Here is a 19,686-nt window from a genome sequence, read left to right on the forward strand (position 1 = left end):
CTTAAAACTAAGTAGTGAACATTTTGATGTGTATAGCTTTATCATATTTTTGAATATCTCCAAAAGGTTAAATTCACCCATGTAGAATTATTGGATTAAAAGGGATGAATATTTTTATTCTTAATGTGATATTTCTCAAGTTGCCGTTCTGTGTTAGTTAGCTCAGGCTGCCATAATAAAATACCATAGACTGGGTGGCTTTAACAACAGAGATTTATTTTCTCACAGTTCTGGAGTCAGAGATCAGGGTGCCAGTGTGGTCAGGTTCTGGTGAGAGTTCTCTTCCTGATTTACAGATGGTCACCTTCTCGTCATGTCTTCACATGGCAGAGGGAGAGAGAGCGAGAGAGCAAGCTTTCTGGGGTCTCCTCCTATAAGGGCATTAGTCATGAGGGCCCCCCTCTCAAGACCTGATCTAAACCTGATTATCTCCCAAAGTCCTCATCTCCAAACACCATCACACTGGGGATCAGGGCTTCAACATGTGAAATATGGGGGGACGCTATTCAGTCCACAGCACTTTCAAACGAGTTTCACCAGTTTGCACGGCTGTGAACTGCGTATAAGTGAAGTGGTTTAAAATGTAGCATTATCATCCCTAGGTATTATTTGAAACCATTTTGCTGCTTAAATGATACCTAATTGTTTTGTCTTAAAATTTTTTTCTGGGAGTTCCCTAGTGGCCTAGTGGTTAGGATTCTAGGCTTTCATTGACGTGGCCTGGGTTCAATCCCTGGTCAGGGAACTGAGATCCTACAAGCCATGTGGTGCACACAACCCCCCAATTTTTTTTCTTATAATCATTGTTTAGTCCATTGCATTTCCTTTTGTATGAATTCTAGTCTTCTTTTGCCTATTTAACTTTTTTCTCAATTTTTTTTTACATACTTATGAACTTTAAAATTTATATACACCTTCATACTTTGTCCTATTTGCTACAGATACTTTCCCTTAATTGCTATTTTTATGTTAGAGTTGCAAATTTTTATATTGTCCAAAAGTTTTAGTGTTTATGTCATTGAATGTGTATGTGAATAAAAAACTTAATTGTGATTAGGATTTTAAAAAATAACCTTTCTACCGTGCAATAGTTTCAGATTTACAGAATTATTATGAAGATAGTGTGGAGAGTCCTGTATATCCCACACTTGTTTTCCCTATGATTAATTTCTTACATTAGAATGATACATTTGTCACAATTAATAATCTAATACAGATACATTGTTATAACTAAAGTCCATACTTGATTCAGATTTCTTTAGTTTTTATGGAATATCCTTTTTCTGTCCCAGGGTCCCATTCAGGACACCACAGTACAATCATTCATTCTGTCTTCTTAGGCTGTGCTTGATTGTGACGGTTTCTCAGAGTTTCCTTGGTTTTGAGTACTGGTCATTTGTTTTGTGGAATGTCCCTCAGCTGGGATTTGTCTGGTTCTTTTTCCTCATAATTAGACTGAGGTCATGTGTTTTTGGGAGGAAGATCACAGACCTAAAGTATCATTCTCATCACATTATATCAAAGATACATGTTATCAACCTGGTTTACTCCTGTTGATGCTAAACTTCATCACTTGGCTTGAGATAGGGTTTGTCAGATCTTGCCACTGTAAAGTTTTACTCTTTTCCCCTCCTTCCCTTTTCATACTGTACTCTCTGAAAGATAATCTACTTGTGTAATTTAAAAAATGACTTTTAAGGTGAGTGCATTATTTGCCATCCAGAAATCTTACTCAGCTCTGCTGTGGCTTCTCCGCCCTGAGCGTTGGCAGGAATTGAGCTTGGGCGGCCTGGTAGACTGAAATCTAGGAGGTAGAAAAGGATCTGACTGTGGGGCGGGTGACTGGAATTCACCAGTGGAAGCGCTGCTGTTCCCAGTGAGAAGCTAGAACACTCGACACACACCAGAGAGGGGTTCAGGTCTTGGAGATGAAGACAGGTCAGACTGATGTAATTGACATGACCGATGGGTGGCACACATTAAAACTTGTGTTTCTTTGAGCTTTCAGTGGCTGCATTAGACTGGCAGTGGCTTTACCTTTGGGTCTGAAAGGCGTTGTCAGCAATTTCTAACACCTATTAGTTTTTATTTTATTTATTTTTTTTATAGCAGGTTCTTATTAGTTATCTATTTTATACATATTAGTGTATATATGTCAATCCCAATCGACACCTCTTAGTTTAAAAAAAAAATCAAATTATAGGGAAACAAAAACCGTCTGAACTTGACTTGTGATTTCTGGTTTTCCAAGTAAGGAGCTTGAAGTTGCCACTTTGTCCTAACAACAAGTAAAGAGGTAAACAGACTTGGAAATTCTACAACTCATTTTGCATCCATAAGAAAGGAGAGGTACACAGAAAATCACTGCTCCCAAGCCTGGAGGGACAGAAGGGCAAATACAGGGAGTCATGGTGTACAGAGTTGAAGCCAGAGCAGGGGTGGGAAAATGTCACCTATGATCGACGAATTGCTCGGGGTTCAGTGTGAATAACTCTGGGAGTTGAGAACCATAAGGAGACCCACTCATATGGAGCCCCTCCACCCCCAATGTGAAATTTGCCTCCAGAAGCTGTACCAGATTTATACAGTAAATGGAGGAGGAAAATCCCTTTGGGCTTCCAGTAGGGTGAGAAGAAAAAGAACCATTCTGAAATACATCAGAGTTTACTGTTCTTAACAAGGCCTGCCCTCAGGGGAGAGTAGTTAACCAGAACTTAACTGACCCTGGGGAGCTCTAGCCCACTCTGGCCATCCTGTCCCATCTAAGAGAGAAGAAAAACTGAGAAATACTTGAGAAGTTCCCAGTCCAGAGGCACAGGCTCCCTAAAAGACTGAGACCTCATCACAGGTCGATAGAATGCTTCCCCTCCCCTATGCCTCACCACCACATGACCACAGGCCTATTTATAACAGTTCCTTTTATCATGTACATCATGTTTAACTATCAAGAGATTACAAGGCAGACCAGTAGGCAAAAAACACAGGTTGAAGAGACAGAGTAAGCGTCAGAACCAGACGTGGCAGGGATGTGGGAATTTAAAAGAACTATGGTTAATATGCAATGGGCTCTATGGAAGAAGTAGAGGGACTGTAGGAATAGATGGGTAATGTAAGCAGAAAGATGGAAACCATAAGAAAGAACCAAAAAGAAATGCTAGAGATCAAAACACTCTAACAGAAATGAAAAATGCCTTTGATGGACTTATTAGACTGGACATGGCTGAGGAAAGACTCTCTGAGCTAGAGCCTGTAGAAATAGAATCCTGAATAGAGTGGAATAGAATCCTCAAAAACTGAAAAGCAAAGAGAACAAAGAGTGAATAAAACAGAACAGAATATCCAAGGACTGTGGGGCAACTACAGCAGGTGTAACATATGCATAATCGGAACATCAGAAGGAGAAGAAAGAAAAGAACAGAAGAAATATTTGAAACAATAATGTCTGAGAATTTCCACAATTAATGTTAGACACCAAACCACAGATCCAGGAAGCTCAGAGAACACCAAATAGGATGATTGTCAAAAAATGACCTCTAGGTACGTTATTTGTAAACTACAGAGAATCAAAGATAAAGAAAAAATCTTGAAAGAAAAAATACACCTTACCTATAGAGGAGCAAAGGTAAGTATTACATCCAGCTTCTCCTCAGAAACCAGGCCAGCAGAAGAAAGTAGAGTGAAATGTTTGTATTGAGAGAATAAAACCATCAACTTAGAATTCTGTACTCTCTGAAATTATCTTCAAAAGTAAAGGAGAAATAAAGACTTTCTCAGGTGAACGAAAACTGAAGCAATTTGTTGCCCATAGATCTGCCTTGTAAGAAATATTAAAAGAAATTCTATAGAGAGAGGAAAAATAAATATGGGTCAGAACCTGAGATCTACTTAAGGAAAAGAAGAACATCAAAGAAGGAATAAGTCAAAGTAAAATAAACATTCTTTCATATTCTTAATTGATCTAATAGATAACAGTTTGTTGAAAATGATACCAACAGTGTATTTGGTTATATATGTTTATATCTTATGTATATATACATGCTTATGTATGTTTACATATAAGTGAGATGAATGACAACAATGATACAGGGGTGGGAGGGAGGAATTAGGATTATTTTGTTATTATAAGGTACTCATACTACCTGTGAAATGGTATAGTGTACTTTAATGTAGACTTGGATTAGTTGTAAATCTGTACTGCAAACTCTAGGGCAACCACCAAAAAAAAGTAAAAAAAGAAGTAAAGCTGATGTGCTAAGAAAGGAGAGAAAATGGAGCATATAAAATGCTCAATTAAAACAACGTAAGGCAGAAAAAGGGTAGAAGACAAGAATAGGAACAAAGAACAAGGGCAACAAATAAAAAACAGTAATGAATATGGTAGATATTAATCCAGCTATATCAATAATCACTTTGAATGTCAGTGGTGTAAATTTACCAATTAAAAGACATTGTCAGAGTAGATCAAAAAACATGGTCCAACTATATGTTGTCTACAAGAAACCCACTTTAAATAAAAGACACATGTAGAGTAAAAGTAAATGGACGGAGAAAAATATACCATGCTAACACTAATCAGAAGAAAGCAGGAATAGCTATACTAATTTTGGACAGAGCAGACTTCAAAGTAAGGAAAGTTATCAGGGATAAAGAAAGGCATTACATAATTGACAGAGGGGCCAGTTCTCCAAGAAAACATAACAGTTCTTAATGTGTAGGTACCTAACAATAGAGCATCAAACTACGAGAGGCACAAACTATATACAAGGAGAAATAGATGATTTTGTTATCATAGTTGGTGACTTCGACTGCCTTCTCTCAGAAATAGATCCAGCCGGGAGAAAATCAGTAAGGTCATAGCTGAACTAAAAAAAAGAAAATCCTGAACTTAACCCAACTGAAGTTAATTTAGATCCCTATCTCATGCCAATGCTAAAATTGCTAGCCCAGTAGTCCAACGCCATTTGCTAAGTCTGTGAGTAAAAGAAAATTTATGTTTGATGCCTACTTTATCAAATAATACACTCATTAAAATAATAATGCTGTGTTTCTGGGCTTTCTGTTTTGTTCCTTTGACCTTTATGTCTGTGTTTGCACAAAAACTGCTCTATTTATCTGCTTTAGATGTTTCGATATTAGTATGACTGGTTGTCAGAAGAATAGCATCCAAAAGTGACCCATGTGATCGAGATGTTTTTGATTCATGACTATCAGAAACCCATTGTGAACTCTTAAAATGTGGAATTCTTGGAGGCTTTGTATGTCTTAGCTTCTTTTTTTTTTTCTTTTTTTTTGCATTACGCGGGCCTCTCACTGTTGTGGCCTCTCCCGTTGTGGAGCACAGGCTCCAGATGCACAGGCTCAGCGGCCATGGCTCACGGGCCCAGCCGCTCCGCGGCATGTGGGATCTTCCCGGACCGGGGCACGAACCCGTGTCCCCTGCATCGGCAGGCGGACTCTCAACCACTGCGCCACCAGGGAAGCCCTGTCTTAGCTTCTTTTATCCTATTGTCAACCATATTACAGTTTTCTTCTCATCTTGAAAACAATAGTTTTTTAATGCTATCTCACTTTCTTGTTATCTAACATTTTCTTTTCCATTCATTGCCTCTTTCAGCCTGTCTTCAGCTGCATTTATCTGCTGTTGCCAGCATTTTTTTTACTTCCAAATTTAACTTCCCTGTCCTGCTCAGTTTACCAAACCCAAAGGTTTACCCATTCTAGAACTTGCCTTGTTCTTTTAGTTTTCTGATGTGCATTATTTCTTGTGACACCTAAGACTGTTTTCTTAAACAGTTTTGTGTTTCCTTTTCAATGTTGCCAAAATGTCCCTGGTACTTGCTTCTCTCACCTTAGTTGTAGCAACACATAATAGTAATGCTTTACCTAACTGAGAACCTTACCTCTTTGAGATAGAGCCCAAAGCTGGGAAAGGGTAGCCAAAGTGGGTATTAGAGCCCATGCTCTAAAAATCTTGCCCTTTACTTGTAGTAGAGGATTCCATCCAGAGTCTATTTACAATGAATGTAAGTAGACTTATGCTTTTTGGCATAATTTTGCCAGAGTTCTAAGAGGTATGCTGAGAGGATGGTTTTATTTATTTATTTTTATTTTTAAATTTTTTATATCTTTATTGGAGTATAATTGCTTTACAATGTTGTGTTAGTTTCTGCTGTACAACAAAGTGAATTAGCTATACGTATACATATATCCCCATATCCCCTCCCTCTTGAGCCTCCCTCCCACCCTCCCTATCCCATCCCTCTAGGTAGTCACAAAGCACTGAGCTGATCTCTCTGTGCTATGCAGCAACTTCCCACTAGCCATCCATTTTACATTTGGTAGAGTATATATGTCAATGCTACTCTCTCACTTCGTCCCAGCTTCCCCTTCCCGAGGAGGTGGTTTTAGAAGCCAGTTTGTTGATAGTAGCAAAAAATGGCAGGGAAAGAAGAAAGTAAATATGACATACAGTCATAGAACTCCAAAGCACAGCAGTATGGTTTTACCTAGCTTAGGTGCACACAGCAAGATGTACCTTTCTGGTGAGTCAAGCCCTTGGACTTGACAGGTGAACTTGAGCACCAGTCTCAGTTGCCATTTACTGCCTGGGAGATCTGGGACAGTTTCTTTCTTTTTCTTTCTTAAAAAAAATTGTTTTTGGCTGCTTTTGGGTCTTCATTGCTGTGCGCGGGCTTTCTCTAGTTGCAGCGAGCAGGGGCTACTCTTTGTTGCGGTGCGCGGGCTTCTTGTTGCAGTGGCTTCTCTTGTTGCAGAGCACGGGCTCTAGGCATGCGGGCTTCAGTAGTTGCAGCATGCAGGCTCAGTAGTTGCGGCACGTGGGGTTCAGTAGTTGCAGCGCGCAGGATCAGTAGTTGTGGTTTGTGGGCTCTAGAGCACAGGCTCAGTAGTTGTGGCACACGGGCTTAGTTGCTCCACGTCATGTTGGATCTTCCCAGACCAGGTATCGAACCCGTGTCCCCTGCATTGGCAGGAGGATTGTTTTTTTTTAAATTAAAAAAAAAATTATTTTTAATTTTTTTAAACATCTTTATTGGAGTATAATTGCTGTACAGTGTTGTGTTAGTTTCTGCTGTATAACAAAGTGAATCAGCTATATGCATACGTATATCCCCATATCCCTTCCCTCTTGCGTCTCCCTCCCACCCTCCTCATCCCACCTCTCTAGGTGGTCGAAAAGCACCGAGCTGATCTCCCTGTGCTATGTAGCTGCTTCCCACTAGCTATCTATTTTACATTTGGTAGTGCATATATGTCCATGCCACTCTCGCACTTTGTCCCAGCTTACCCTTCCCCCTCCCCGTGTCCTCAAGTCCATTCTCTACGTCTGCATCTTTATTCCTGTCCGGCAGGAGGCTTGTTAACCACTGTGCCAGGGAAGTCCCTCTGGGACAGTTTCTAAGTCTCAGTTTCTTCATCCTCTCACAGATTTATTGGGAAGATAAAATGAAATTTAATTTAAATGTGATAATGGGTATAAACACGTAGTAGGTGCCCAGTAAATATCGGTAGTATACTACTCCCCCACCTTGGATGCTGTTAATCTCCACTGAGAAAGGCATGTTCATATTGCTGTCTCTGAGACATTGGAAAAAGTTTAAATTATATCTAGTATATTCTATTTAAGAGGGTAGAGACTTGTGTCACATATGTTAAGAAAATTCCAAAATGACTAAAAATGTTTTCAAACAGCATTTGAAAGTTAGTAGGATGTGCTTCATTCACAGGGAAAGCTCTCTTGGATGTTTCTCTTTATTCCATAACATAGAGTGTGATGTTACTGTACTATGTCTCCTGTATTACTGACCCTTTCTGAAATTAAAAATATTACTGAAGTAATCTGTTATTCAAGATTTTTCTTTTAAAATATTATGTATGTTTTCTCTCTGATTACAAGTATATGTTAATTGTAAAAAAAAATTCTTCAGTTGTTTTTTATGTGAACTTTTATTTTGTCCTAATTTCAGGGTTTGCCAAAATTTCTCTCGTTCCCTCTTATTAAATTTACGATGCCACGACATTCCTCTTGTGATACATTAGCTGCTGAAATCAGTAGAGTTCTTTTTCCATATGCTGATTGAACCGCATATTTTGGTTTTATATTTTGGTTTTATGTGCAGGTAGCAACGCTTCCACCTCTCTGTAGCAGGATGTGGTCCTCTTGCCAACCTGGTGATTAATTTCTTCCTGTGAATACTTTCTCCTGAATTTCTAATGAAAAGATGCAAGTGAACAGATGAGGGAGACCTTAAAGTATTTCCACAAAAGAAAATTATCTCCTACTCTCCTTTTCTGCTTAATGAATTCACCACCACAGATGTAGGTTTTCGTAGTTCTGGATCTTTGTGGTAACAATTGTGTTATTTTAAGTGATTAACTATTTGGGGAAGTTGCTAGATTTACAAGCTGGTAGATCGTACTGGAGGGAAAATTAGAGATTTTTTTTTTTATAAAACAGTTAGTGGGACATTGAACATGTCCTTTCTAAAAATTAAAAAATTGTTTATGAAGTTTCTGACTTGTTTAGCATAGGAGGTAATCTCTCAGGGAGGAACCGTACATTAGACCCATCTCATGGCCTATAGAAATTTGCTAGAAGATTAGCTCTGCCTTAGTCTCTGGCTCCCTGATTTAACAATTCCATACTGGTATGTGCTTCTTGGTGCTTTGATGACTGGGTATCCTTCTTGCCCACTGTTTGTACACAACTACCATATCTGAAAATGTAGTGGTGGGTATGAAGTCTGTTCATGAATTAAGTGATATGACATGTGAAGAATAAATAAAATATTCCAGGGTTTCCAAAGAGCTGTTTCTGGTTGGGAGATTGGAGTGGCTGACATTGGTTTTGGGTTTTGAGAGATACCAGGGTTACTTGGGACACCTGTGGACACAAGAGATTTCGGGTCACCATGGATTCCTGGCTTCCGTTTAGTGAGGAGAGTAGACTCACTGCTTGGAATCAAGTGAATTGGTAGTGTTTTCAATTAAGCTCTTTCTCATCAAAACCACAGTGGGCCATGGCACAAAAATCTAATTAACTGGGGGGCCTGGTCGGGTACTACTTAATCAAGATTTTCTTTTTATGATAGTTTAGAGAAGTCAGAGGAGACATCAAATTTATGTGCAAAGACTGTTAGAGCAGATTCAGGTTTAATATGTTTTCACCAGTGATCTCTTAAGATTCCATAGTACCTCATTAAAATTTTGAATTTATCCTTATATAGAAATTCATAGGTGTTTAATCAAGTCCCGAGGCAATGGGATGTGTGTGTTCACGTACAGGAACTACAGTGAATTTGTTCTTACGTCTAGAAGTTGAAAGAGGCAGACGTTTTTAGTCAGGTGATAAGAAGCTTACAGTAGAATTAAAAATATTTTGTAGTGTAGCTTTTCTCATGGATTTCGTCCTTCTTCACACCTTCTCTTTTGAACTACAAACTGTAGATTAGAATGAGGTAAAGCTTTTAAGGCAACTCCCCCCCCCCCCGCCCCCCATCAGTTTAGATCAGTTAATTATGGTGTAATAATTTTGTCTGTTTTAAGGTTATCTAGGGTGATATTCGGTGAATGACAGTTGAAAAACATCCAGTTAATATTTTTCTTCATAGTAGTTAAATTATAACTAGCAACTACAGGCAGAGTTAGATTAATTTTCATATTTCTGTGATCTTTTCCTTGACCCAGCTTCTCTGTCTAGGTAATCCAAATGTTCCTCAGGTCTGGAGGGGCACCTCTCTGCCCCGACCTCAACCTGATTTTTCTTAACCAGGTTGGCATTTAATTATTTCATTGGATCTAAGATGCCGCTGACATTGTATATACCACTGAGGAAGGAGAAAAACACAATGGAGAATTTTACAGGTGACTTTGCCGAAGGGAAGGGAAAAATAAAACTGTCATGCAGGAAGACACAGTAAGGAAATGTGTGTATTTCAATCTTGGTACTAGGTAGGGAGGGGAAAAAAACTTCTCTTGAGATTCTCTGCCCTGGGAACTTTAAAAAAATAGCTCTATCACATTATGAAACTATATCCCATAAAATCCCTGTTTTAAATTTACAATTCATTGGAGTTTATTATATTTACAGAATTGTACAACCATCATTACAATCTAATTTTAAAAAATTGATCACCCAAAAAAGAAACCCTGCACCCCTTTACAGTCATTCTCCTTTCCCACTCCTACTCCTAGGCAACCACTAATCTAATTTCTGCTTCTAGATTTGTCTGTATAGACATTTCATAAACATAGGATTATTCAATATATGTTCTTTTGTGTCTGGCTTTTGAGGTTTCTCCATGTTGCGGTATGTGTCAGTATTTCATTCTTTTTTAGGGCTGAATAATACTCAACTGTGTGGATGTACCACATTTTGTTTATCCATTCATAAGTTGATAGACAATCAGGTTTTTTCCAGTTTTTGACTGTTGTGAATAATGCTGCTATAAACAGCTGTGCACAATTCTGTGTGTGGACACATGTTTGTAATTCTCTGGTGTATATACCTAGGAGTGGAACTGATGGGCTGTATGGGAATCCTGTGTTTAACTTGTTAGCACTCTCAGAATTTCAATCACAAGCTACTTTGTGGTCTGAATATTAGGTACCAGTGTGGCCCAAACAGCTTCAAGCAGGTACTTTAATTTTAAGTGGATCAGCTTGGTTTTGCCTTCAGGTAACTGGCAGAAGCAAATGTGGATCCTTTCCCTAAGAATTTAACTTTGATCTAGGGCAATCAAAGTTGCTCTTGATTTTAAGATACATCTGGGTTTTGGGGATATTACATGATGAAAAATCTGTGTTACAGAGTCCATGGAATACAGTGAATGGAAATACATTTCGCTAAAAAGCCCAGAGTGAGCAGCATCCCAAGCGTCTTTTCCCTGTATTGAATTGCTTTTCTCTGTATTTTCTTTTGTACTGTTAGGTCTTCTTTAATCGTCCGCTATTGTATTGGAATCTTCCACAATAAGTAGTTCTTTATATAAGCTTATGGGGGGGGGGAGCGTATGCACATTTTAAGTTAAGGTATGTATATTCTATGAATGCTTCCTTTCACTCTAAGGAGGAGTGACAGTATTTCCTAAGCTCAAAGGAAAGCTTCTTGGTGACCCTTTGGTCCAATTGTCTCATTTGACCAAGGAGGCCCAGGGGAGGTGGAAGACTTGGTGGTGTTGGTGGCAAAATGAATGGAAAATGACTCGTAAACCCTTATGGACAGGGCCTTTGTCATTGTGGTTCCCTTTTCTGCAGGCTCAGGAGCCTCTCTGACCATCACTCAACCCCAGGCAGCAACACCCAAGTTGTGCCTGTAAGTCAGAGAAGCCCTGTTCCCAGTACTGACTTCCTTACCTCCTCCAAGAGCAGCCTTCTGGGCATGACTACTACTCTGTCCGGGACTACCTTAACAGTTGTAATGGGAAATAGGTCCAATCCTTGTCTATTTGATCACTCACTTGGACATTTCACAAATGCCTTAATTAAAAAAAAAGATAATTAATTATTTATTTTGGCTGCACTGGGTTTTAGTTGTGGCATGAAGGATCTTTGTTGCGGCATGCATGCGGGACCTAATTCCCCAACCAGGGATCGAATCCAGGCCCCTGCATTGGAGTGGAGTCTTACCCACTGGACCACCAGGGAAGTCCCCGCCCCCACATGCCTTAATTTCTGTGTTTCAAAGTGAACTTTTGGTGGCCGCCTCCCTCATCCCTCCGAAACCTTTTCCTCTCCCAGGCTTCTCCATCTTTGTAAATGTCTCCACCCACTTGCTCAAGCCAGGTGCCTGGTGGACATCTTTGATTCCTTCCCTTTTCTTTAACTTCCCTACTACCAAGTCTGATGATTTCTACCTCCAACATTTATTTCCCATCTGTTTACTTCTCTCTCTCTCCTCTCTATTACATTAGCTCGAGGTACTGTCAGGTTTTGCCTGGATTACTTTAAGAGCCCCCAATGTGTTTTCGTGCTTCCTTTGTTCTCTATTCTTCCACCCTCCCAACTGCATCCTACTTTTTCTCCACACAACAGCCGAAGTTACCTTATTTTAAAATTTTAATATGAAAAATTTCAAACATATATAAAAAATAAAGAGGATAGTAAACTGAGCTCTTGTATACTCACCACTTACCTTCAACAGCTGTTAACTCAAGGCCGATTGTTTTTCATCTATAATCCACCCCAAGGTTATTTGGAATCATATCCTAGACAGTATACTTTATTTCTACCTCTAAAGATTTCAGTATGTGCTTCCTGAAAACAAAGACGTGCTCTTATGGGTAATTACTGTTCAGATAACAAGGCCAGGAAATTGCATTGAAACAGAACTATTATCTAATCTATAAGCCTTTTATGGCATCACTGTATCTGTATTTTAGTATGCATATAAAAGATAGGTCTCTTTTTAAAAACATCACAAGGCTGTTGTCACACCTAAAAAAATTAACAACATTCATCAAATCCTGTCAGTATTCAAATTTCCCAGTTGTCTCATAATTTATTAACAGCAGGTTTGTTTGATTCAGGACAGAGTGATCCTTTTAGAAATTCAGTTGGATGATGTCACTGTCTTGCTTAGAATCTGTGCATGAGTTTGCATGTCTCTGAGGATGAAGAGTCCAATCTACCTCAGCCCGCAAGGCTTGAGGTCAAGGTCAGGTCCCCACATACTGCTTCCACTCACCCTCAATCTCTGCCCTCGGCCGGAAGCCTCTTCCAGGGTTTTGACTGAGCTAGACCTTTGCTGCCCTAGATTTGTGCATCTGGCTTCTCTGACCAGAGCAACTTCCTTCCATTCCTCCCAGAGCTTCTTCCTGGTCATCCTCAGCTCTCAGGTGCTATGTCCTCCCACTTTGCTTAATGACTCCACCTGAATAGGTTACTCCTTCCTCATTCCTCTATCTTGGCATCCTGTTTGTTCCTCTCATATCCTTTCTCATTTTGTAGTTATTTTTTACTTGTTTTTTGACCGTCTGTTCCTTTGGACTCTTGAAGTTCCAGGAGGATGGGACTGTTCTCTTCTTTTTTTTTTGCGGTACGCGGGCCTCTCACTGTTGTGGCCTCTCCCGTTGCGGAGGGCAGGCTCCGGACGCGCAGGCTCAGCGGGCATGGCTCACGGGCCCAGCCGCTCCGCGGCATGTGGGATCTTCCCGCACCGGGGCACGAACCCGTGTCCCCTGCATCGGCAGGCGGACTCTGAACCACTGCGCCACCAGCGAAGCCCCGGGACTGTTCTCTTCTGCTCATCGTGGTGCACCCTGTACCCAAGCACGATGCTTGGCATATAGTAGATGCTCAATATGTATTTGTCGAATTAATAAATTTGTTGAATTAATGTACTAATCGGAAACTATAGATGAATATTCAGAGTAAACTGCAAGGATTTGCAGTGCATTAAAAAAAATCCAGCCATCATTTACTGAGAACTTAGCAAGTATAGGGCACAATGATATTGCTGTGATTGTTCAAAGAGAGAGTGAGTTAAAGGATGTTTTGGGATGTGTTTTTTTCTTCTTCTTTTTAATGATGACAGCTGGTTGTGTTAATCAACCCGTACATACATAATTAGGTAATGTCCAATTGTTTGGGCGTACTAAGCACTGTGCAGATTGTCAGTGACTCCTTTGCCTTTACTCACCTCTGGGCTGACTCACTTTCCATCTGAAGTTTATGTAAATGAGCTGTCATACTCTTAGGGGTTGTAGTGAGCTTCACTACCTTTTGTTAACTTTCTACCATTTTTTATCTGCCTTGTTTTCTGATATGTTTATCCATCCGGATAAAAATAGCAACCTGAAATGGGTAATAAAACACCACAAAAGCAGATACTTGGGAGCTTTGCCTTTTGAAATGTGTCAAACTTCTCCATTGGCTATGTTTTGAAAATTAATCAGTATCTCTGGTTCTCCCTTTCTCCCCTTCTTCCTACCTTTCCCCTTTGTGTCATCATGCTTGTAGAACATTGTAGCTAGAACTCCTCAGAGACGAAGTGATGTTTGCATTAGGTACATTATTTATGAATAATGTATATAGTTCAGTATCATGTATCATACACATTTAATAGTCTGAAGACTTAGCCACTAACAAATTTAAAGGACTCTGAAATTGCTTAACACTGAAGAGGTATTTGGAGATTTATACGTGATTTTTATTTTTGTGTAATTTCTGTGTTATTTATTTTATGTTTATTGTCCAGAGTGAAAGTATTCAAGCCAGCAAGGAGTATTTTTTTTATTACCTGTGAGCAGAATGATCTCAAAATGTGTTAAAGCTCCGTGTAGCTCTGATAAAGTAGCATGTTTAAAGGTATAGGCATAGTTTTGGTCTCCCCTGTAGACAATGCAATTATAAGCTTTTAATTTCTATTTGTTTTATCAGCAAAGAAAGTTTTCTGTGAGGGCACCTTGACTTTGCTTTTATGCAAACTTCAAAGCGAGCAGCGTAGTCTTTTCAAATCACTCTGGTTCCATGGTCACATCACCTTGTGCCTTTTGTGTCACATACCCTGCTGCTTCCCTCTTATAAGGATACTTGTGATTGCATTTAGGGCCCAAACCAAATAATCTAGGATAATCTTCCCATTTTAAGATTATTAACTTAATTACACTTGCAAGCCTCTTTTCTCATATAAGGTAACATTCATAGGTTCCAGGGGTTGAGACTTGGATATCTTTGGGGCCATTGGTTAGCCTAACTACAGGTAAAAATAACATGCATGGTGGATACATGTACAGTTTTAATTTCCTTCTTTGTTTCCAGTTCTCTGTAAGGACTTTATTATTTTAAAATCAGGAGATATCAGAGTACATTACCTGATACTTTTATAATCAGATTAAATTGTGAGCCACATCACAGAAACAGTCCAGTTCTAATATGTGTAAGAGCCCTTAAGGCAAGACAAGAAAGTTGTCAAGTCACTGACCATGTCTAAGCCTACTTTATTTTTTTGAGTTTCATCAAAATCAATTCAAATATTCTTTATCTAATATTAATTTTAAATTGCAGTTTCCATCTACAATGGAGTGACTTTATATGTATATTTCATTCACTTCACTAATTTAACTTTTGTGCATTTAACCCATTTGACCGAAAACTTCACAGAACTTGACTTTCCCTTATTTAGTGTTTTTAAAATGTCAGTAAGATATAAAATCCAATTCTAACTTGGGAGCATCAGACTGCTCTTACGTTTTCCTTAAAACAAAAGAGGTAATTCATTTTATTCCTCATTTAACCCTCTTTGATAGTGGTGAATCCCTGGATTAGATGAAAAATCATTAAAAGGCCCTGTGGATTTTATAAATCCAGGCTATTTGTATTTTTCTTGCTTGCTTCCCTAGGATAACCAAACAGTGATGGATTAGAATTAGGCTGCAGCAGAGATTGGGGAAAAAAAAAAAAATCTCCCGGCATCCCTTCCTGCAGGAGCATAAGCTTCGGCAGTGAGTGTAGCTGCCACTTTAACTGACATGTCTTAAATTCTGCCCTGGGAAGCTCTGGGATGCTGTCAGCTGCCGGGCAACTTCTTTTCTTAAGCTCAGTAATTGAGAGTCTCACCAGAGACCAAGAAATAAAACAGAAATTGAGGATTTTTTTGCCTTTTAAATTGAGGATTGTCCCTTCTTTTCATTGGCTTTTAAAAAATCTGGTAGAAGAGAGGGCATCTTCACAGTGGGGCTATATTAATTCCTTCAAAGTTACAGCTGCTCTAAACCTGTGAGTATGTCGCATTTATTTAGCTGTTCCTGGGGGTGTGATTGCAGCATTCTCTTTGGATCTGTGAGGATTTAATTTAAGGAAAGCTATGCTGATTAAAAAAATTGGAGTGAAATTTCACTGGAGACCTGCAGTTTTTGTTAATTGACATTGACTTCATTAAAGCCTTCATGTCAAGCCTGCCAGGGTTCCCCCTGCCCCCCATATCTTTTTTTCTTAAGTTCCTGAGAGTGAGTGCTGAAATTGGAGAAAATAGTGAATCTTGCTGAGAAGGATTCAGTCTTCCCGGGATGCTATGGCAGGTTTACTGCTGCTGCAAGGTGTGCATGGGGCTGCAGAACAATGGAAGGATGATGACGGCTCACTTTGTATTCACTGTGTTTGTCTTATGTCCTTTGTTGGCGTCGTTATGGCGTTTTGTTTTGTTAGGGTGATTAAAACCTTAAAAATTAAGTACCGTGGCATGCTGGCAGAATAGCGTCAGTAGTCATAGACTTCACCGCTGTCTGTGCTGTGTTGGGTTCAGCCAGTCTCTTTGTAGCAGATCACAGTAAATGGGAGTTACCCAAGAGTGACCTTTGCATGACCACCCTTTTCTAATTGTGCATTTGAGTCGGTGCCATTTTTTTCTGGTGACGCAGACCCTTTAGTCTAAACATCTGTCCTTAGTCATTGTGTCCCCTTCGGAATACACTGGAGGCTAGAACTGTATCCTTGCTGAATTTTTATTGAATCAATTTTGAACCGTTTGTAAAGAGAGAGGTTAGATTTTGGTTCCCTTGATAACCCCCCCTTCGGAATACACTGGAGGCTAGAACTGTATCCTTGCTGAATTTTTATTGAATCAATTTTGAACCGTTTGTAAAGAGAGAGGTTAGATTTTGGTTCCCTTGATAACCCCCATTGGTCTTTGTTACATGAAAGTCTTATTATTTTAGTGATCTGATCCAGATCATTTGGTTCCTGATCTCATTCCTTTATCTTAAAATCACATTGGCTAAAACGATTTCTAAAAGTTAAGTTCAGAGATCAGTAATCAAAATACTTTTAAATACCAACTGTTAACAGTTGTCTTTGTAGATGCAGAATATATTATGTGAGTTTTTTTGGGTGTTAGTATTTTGATTGATTTCCTGCAGCATAAAAAATAAATCAAGGATTTTAAAAAAGAAACTCTCTACCACCCAGAGATCAAACATCTGCTGTTTTTATTTTTAAACATTTTGTCATTCCTAAATGCAGCAACTTTGAATTCAATGAGGAAAGAGTCCTAAAAATAGGAAATTCTGCCTTACCTAGACTGGTAAAGAACTTATATTCATTCATTCATTCATTAACAAACGAACGTTTACATTTGTCACAAAGCTCTTGCCAGACTTTGGGGACATGATGCTGAACGAGATATTATATCTGCCCTCGTGGAGCAGATACTATTAGCAGGTGAGGGGAACATTCAGAAACTACCTAATTATTTCATTATATGTGTTGTAATTTTTCAACTGTAGAAGTATTGGTACTTTGCAGCCAAATATTTATATTAAAGACATACAAATACTTGCATGTAATTCTGCCCCAGATCTTCTGGAGCCACAGATCCTTGGTATGCTTGACCTGGAAAGAGATTTTGAAAGTAATTGAATTAGTTCAACAAGCATGTGATAGGCACTCTATTAAGTGCTGGTTTTTAGATCAGTAAATAAGGAACAAGCCCTGCTTTGGAGGAGGTCACAGTCTAGTCTATTGAGAGAGGGAGGGAAATTGGTTATGTTAGTATATTCTAGTATGTTATTCAGTAAATACTGAGTGTGTGCTGTAATGTTGGGCACTGCCATAGGCACTGTGCTGGGCACTGGGGGTGGGGTGGAGAGTAAGACAGAGATACCGTGCCCTCTGGAAGCTCTTAGGGGCCGTGGCAGAGAAATGATAGGCGGCCATGAGAATACACCTGAGGGGGAAGGGGCCTCAGTACCATTTACTGATCATCTGCGGTGGGCCAGCCATCAATTGGTACTCTCTGTGTGCATCAATCTTCCCTTCAATCCTATAAAGTAGTTACTATCTCTGCCGTAACAAGCAAGTAAATGGAGTTGCAGAGAGGTTAAGTAATTTGCTGAAGGTCACACAGGAAGTGAGTGGAGGAATTAGAACTCGATCCCAGATGTGACTTGACTTCCCATCTCTGCCCCTTCCAGTGGTCCCCAAACCTGGCTGCTTATTAGAGTTATCTGAGCTCTGGAGGGAGAACTGTGTTTATTACAGGCGTCCCTGAGGACTATGGGCAGTGAGATTTAGGGGCCATTCTTAGACTACCCCCTCAATTTACAGATTGGGGAGAGCGAAGATAGAGATCATACAGTAGTTAAAATGGGGCCAGTAGCTAGATTTCCTAGTCACCATTCACTCCATTGCAGTATCTGGAAAGATATAGACTAAGAAATCAAAACCAGAATCAAGAGCAAACAACAGACCCAAACCAACCAACCAAATTAACAAAGCAAAACAAAATAAAACAAAAACAAGATAGTAGCAATAAGAACCTGAACCTGTAAAGTGTTTGTCTGGTCTTGGCTCTGAAGAACCACCCCTGGTAGCCCAGACAGCCCCGATTCAGGGGTCTCCCTGTGCTGCCAGATGGTTACTACTTGAGAGTGAACTAGGTAGGACTTCTTTTTTTTTTTTTTATTTAAAGAAAACAGAGCAGATATCTTGGGTTATTAATATTCATTCAGGCACTTCAGTTTATTCAAGAAACTGTTACTGGGATGTAATGGGATAAACTCTGTAGTATGGAGAAGGTCAGGGTTCTGTGGGAGCAAAGATGAGGGATGACCAACCTACACCTGGGTGATGGCAGGAGTTCAGAGAGATGCTGACCTTGTGGGGCTTTCTGGAGGAGGGGATGTCTGAATTGAGGCTGATATTGCTAGATACTAGTGGCAATCAGGTGTAGCAGCAGAGTTTATTAGGGCAAAGACCCTGAGATATGAGAGACCATTGTAAAAGAGGAAAACTTTCTCCTCTGTTCTCTTAGGTTCATGCTTGGGGCCCTGCAAATTAAATGGATAAAAGACAGATTAGCAAGGGAAGAGAAAAACAAGTTTAATTGCATATGCACATGTGAAAGTTCACAAAGAAATGTGCCTCAAGGAGGTGGTTAAAATTGGGGGCTTATTTACCATCTAAACAAAGAATGATGAAGTGTGGAGAAGAAGCTAAATAAAAGAGTTTGGGGGGCTTCTGGATGAGGGTAAGTTATGGGAAGATGATTAGAAAATGTATGTTAGAGAAGAATTGTTTAGTAAGTTTTTTATGCAGCTAAGAGTCCTCTCAGGTGATAAGAGTTATCTTTGGACTAGTTTTCTTCCTGGTGTGGGAGAGGGAGACATCATTACAAAAGGAAATTGATACCCTGATTTTAGATAGAAAGGAAGAGAGCAGAGAGCTAATTGCCTTCACCTCAAAATAATCTTTACGTGAAAATGATATATTTTGGGGTGACATACTCTGATCCCCTTCACTATGGTCTCTTCAGGGTTTGCCAAGAAGCTTGAGAGGCCTGCAGTTCTAGCGAGGATAGTCTGGTTAGAGAAAGACAGGTACCAAGGGTACCTTGCCAAGAAACTGTGGCAAGGGCCATGATGAGCCACTGAAGTGTCACTAAAGTATGAGTGGTGAAGTCGTCTCGCTCCTGACTCTTAAGACTCTGGCCAGTTATTTATAATTTAGGGCTTAAATAGGCTTTGATGGCTTAGGTAGAGAATGTAACATATTTGTGTGCATATACATATGAATGTACATAGAGATATATGCATGTGTGTATATATATATATATATACACACACACAACGCATGCATAGAGATATATATTGGTATAGATATATATCAATCGTTGTTTTTATGGAAAATACGTTTTGATTTCCAACCCAGTACATCATAAACAAATTTATAAGA

At 39.4% G+C, this 19,686-nt stretch overlaps 1 protein-coding gene across 1 annotated transcript in view; it reads left to right on the forward strand.

The window, feature by feature from the left end:
• TTC39B (tetratricopeptide repeat domain 39B) overlaps positions 1-19,686 on the forward strand; it is a 136,168-nt gene that overhangs the window by 37,890 nt on the left and 78,592 nt on the right. The gene's annotated exons all lie outside the window — the stretch shown is intronic.

Source organism: Tursiops truncatus, chromosome 6, assembly GCF_011762595.2.
Source record: "Tursiops truncatus isolate mTurTru1 chromosome 6, mTurTru1.mat.Y, whole genome shotgun sequence".
NCBI lineage: Eukaryota > Metazoa > Chordata > Mammalia > Artiodactyla > Delphinidae > Tursiops > Tursiops truncatus.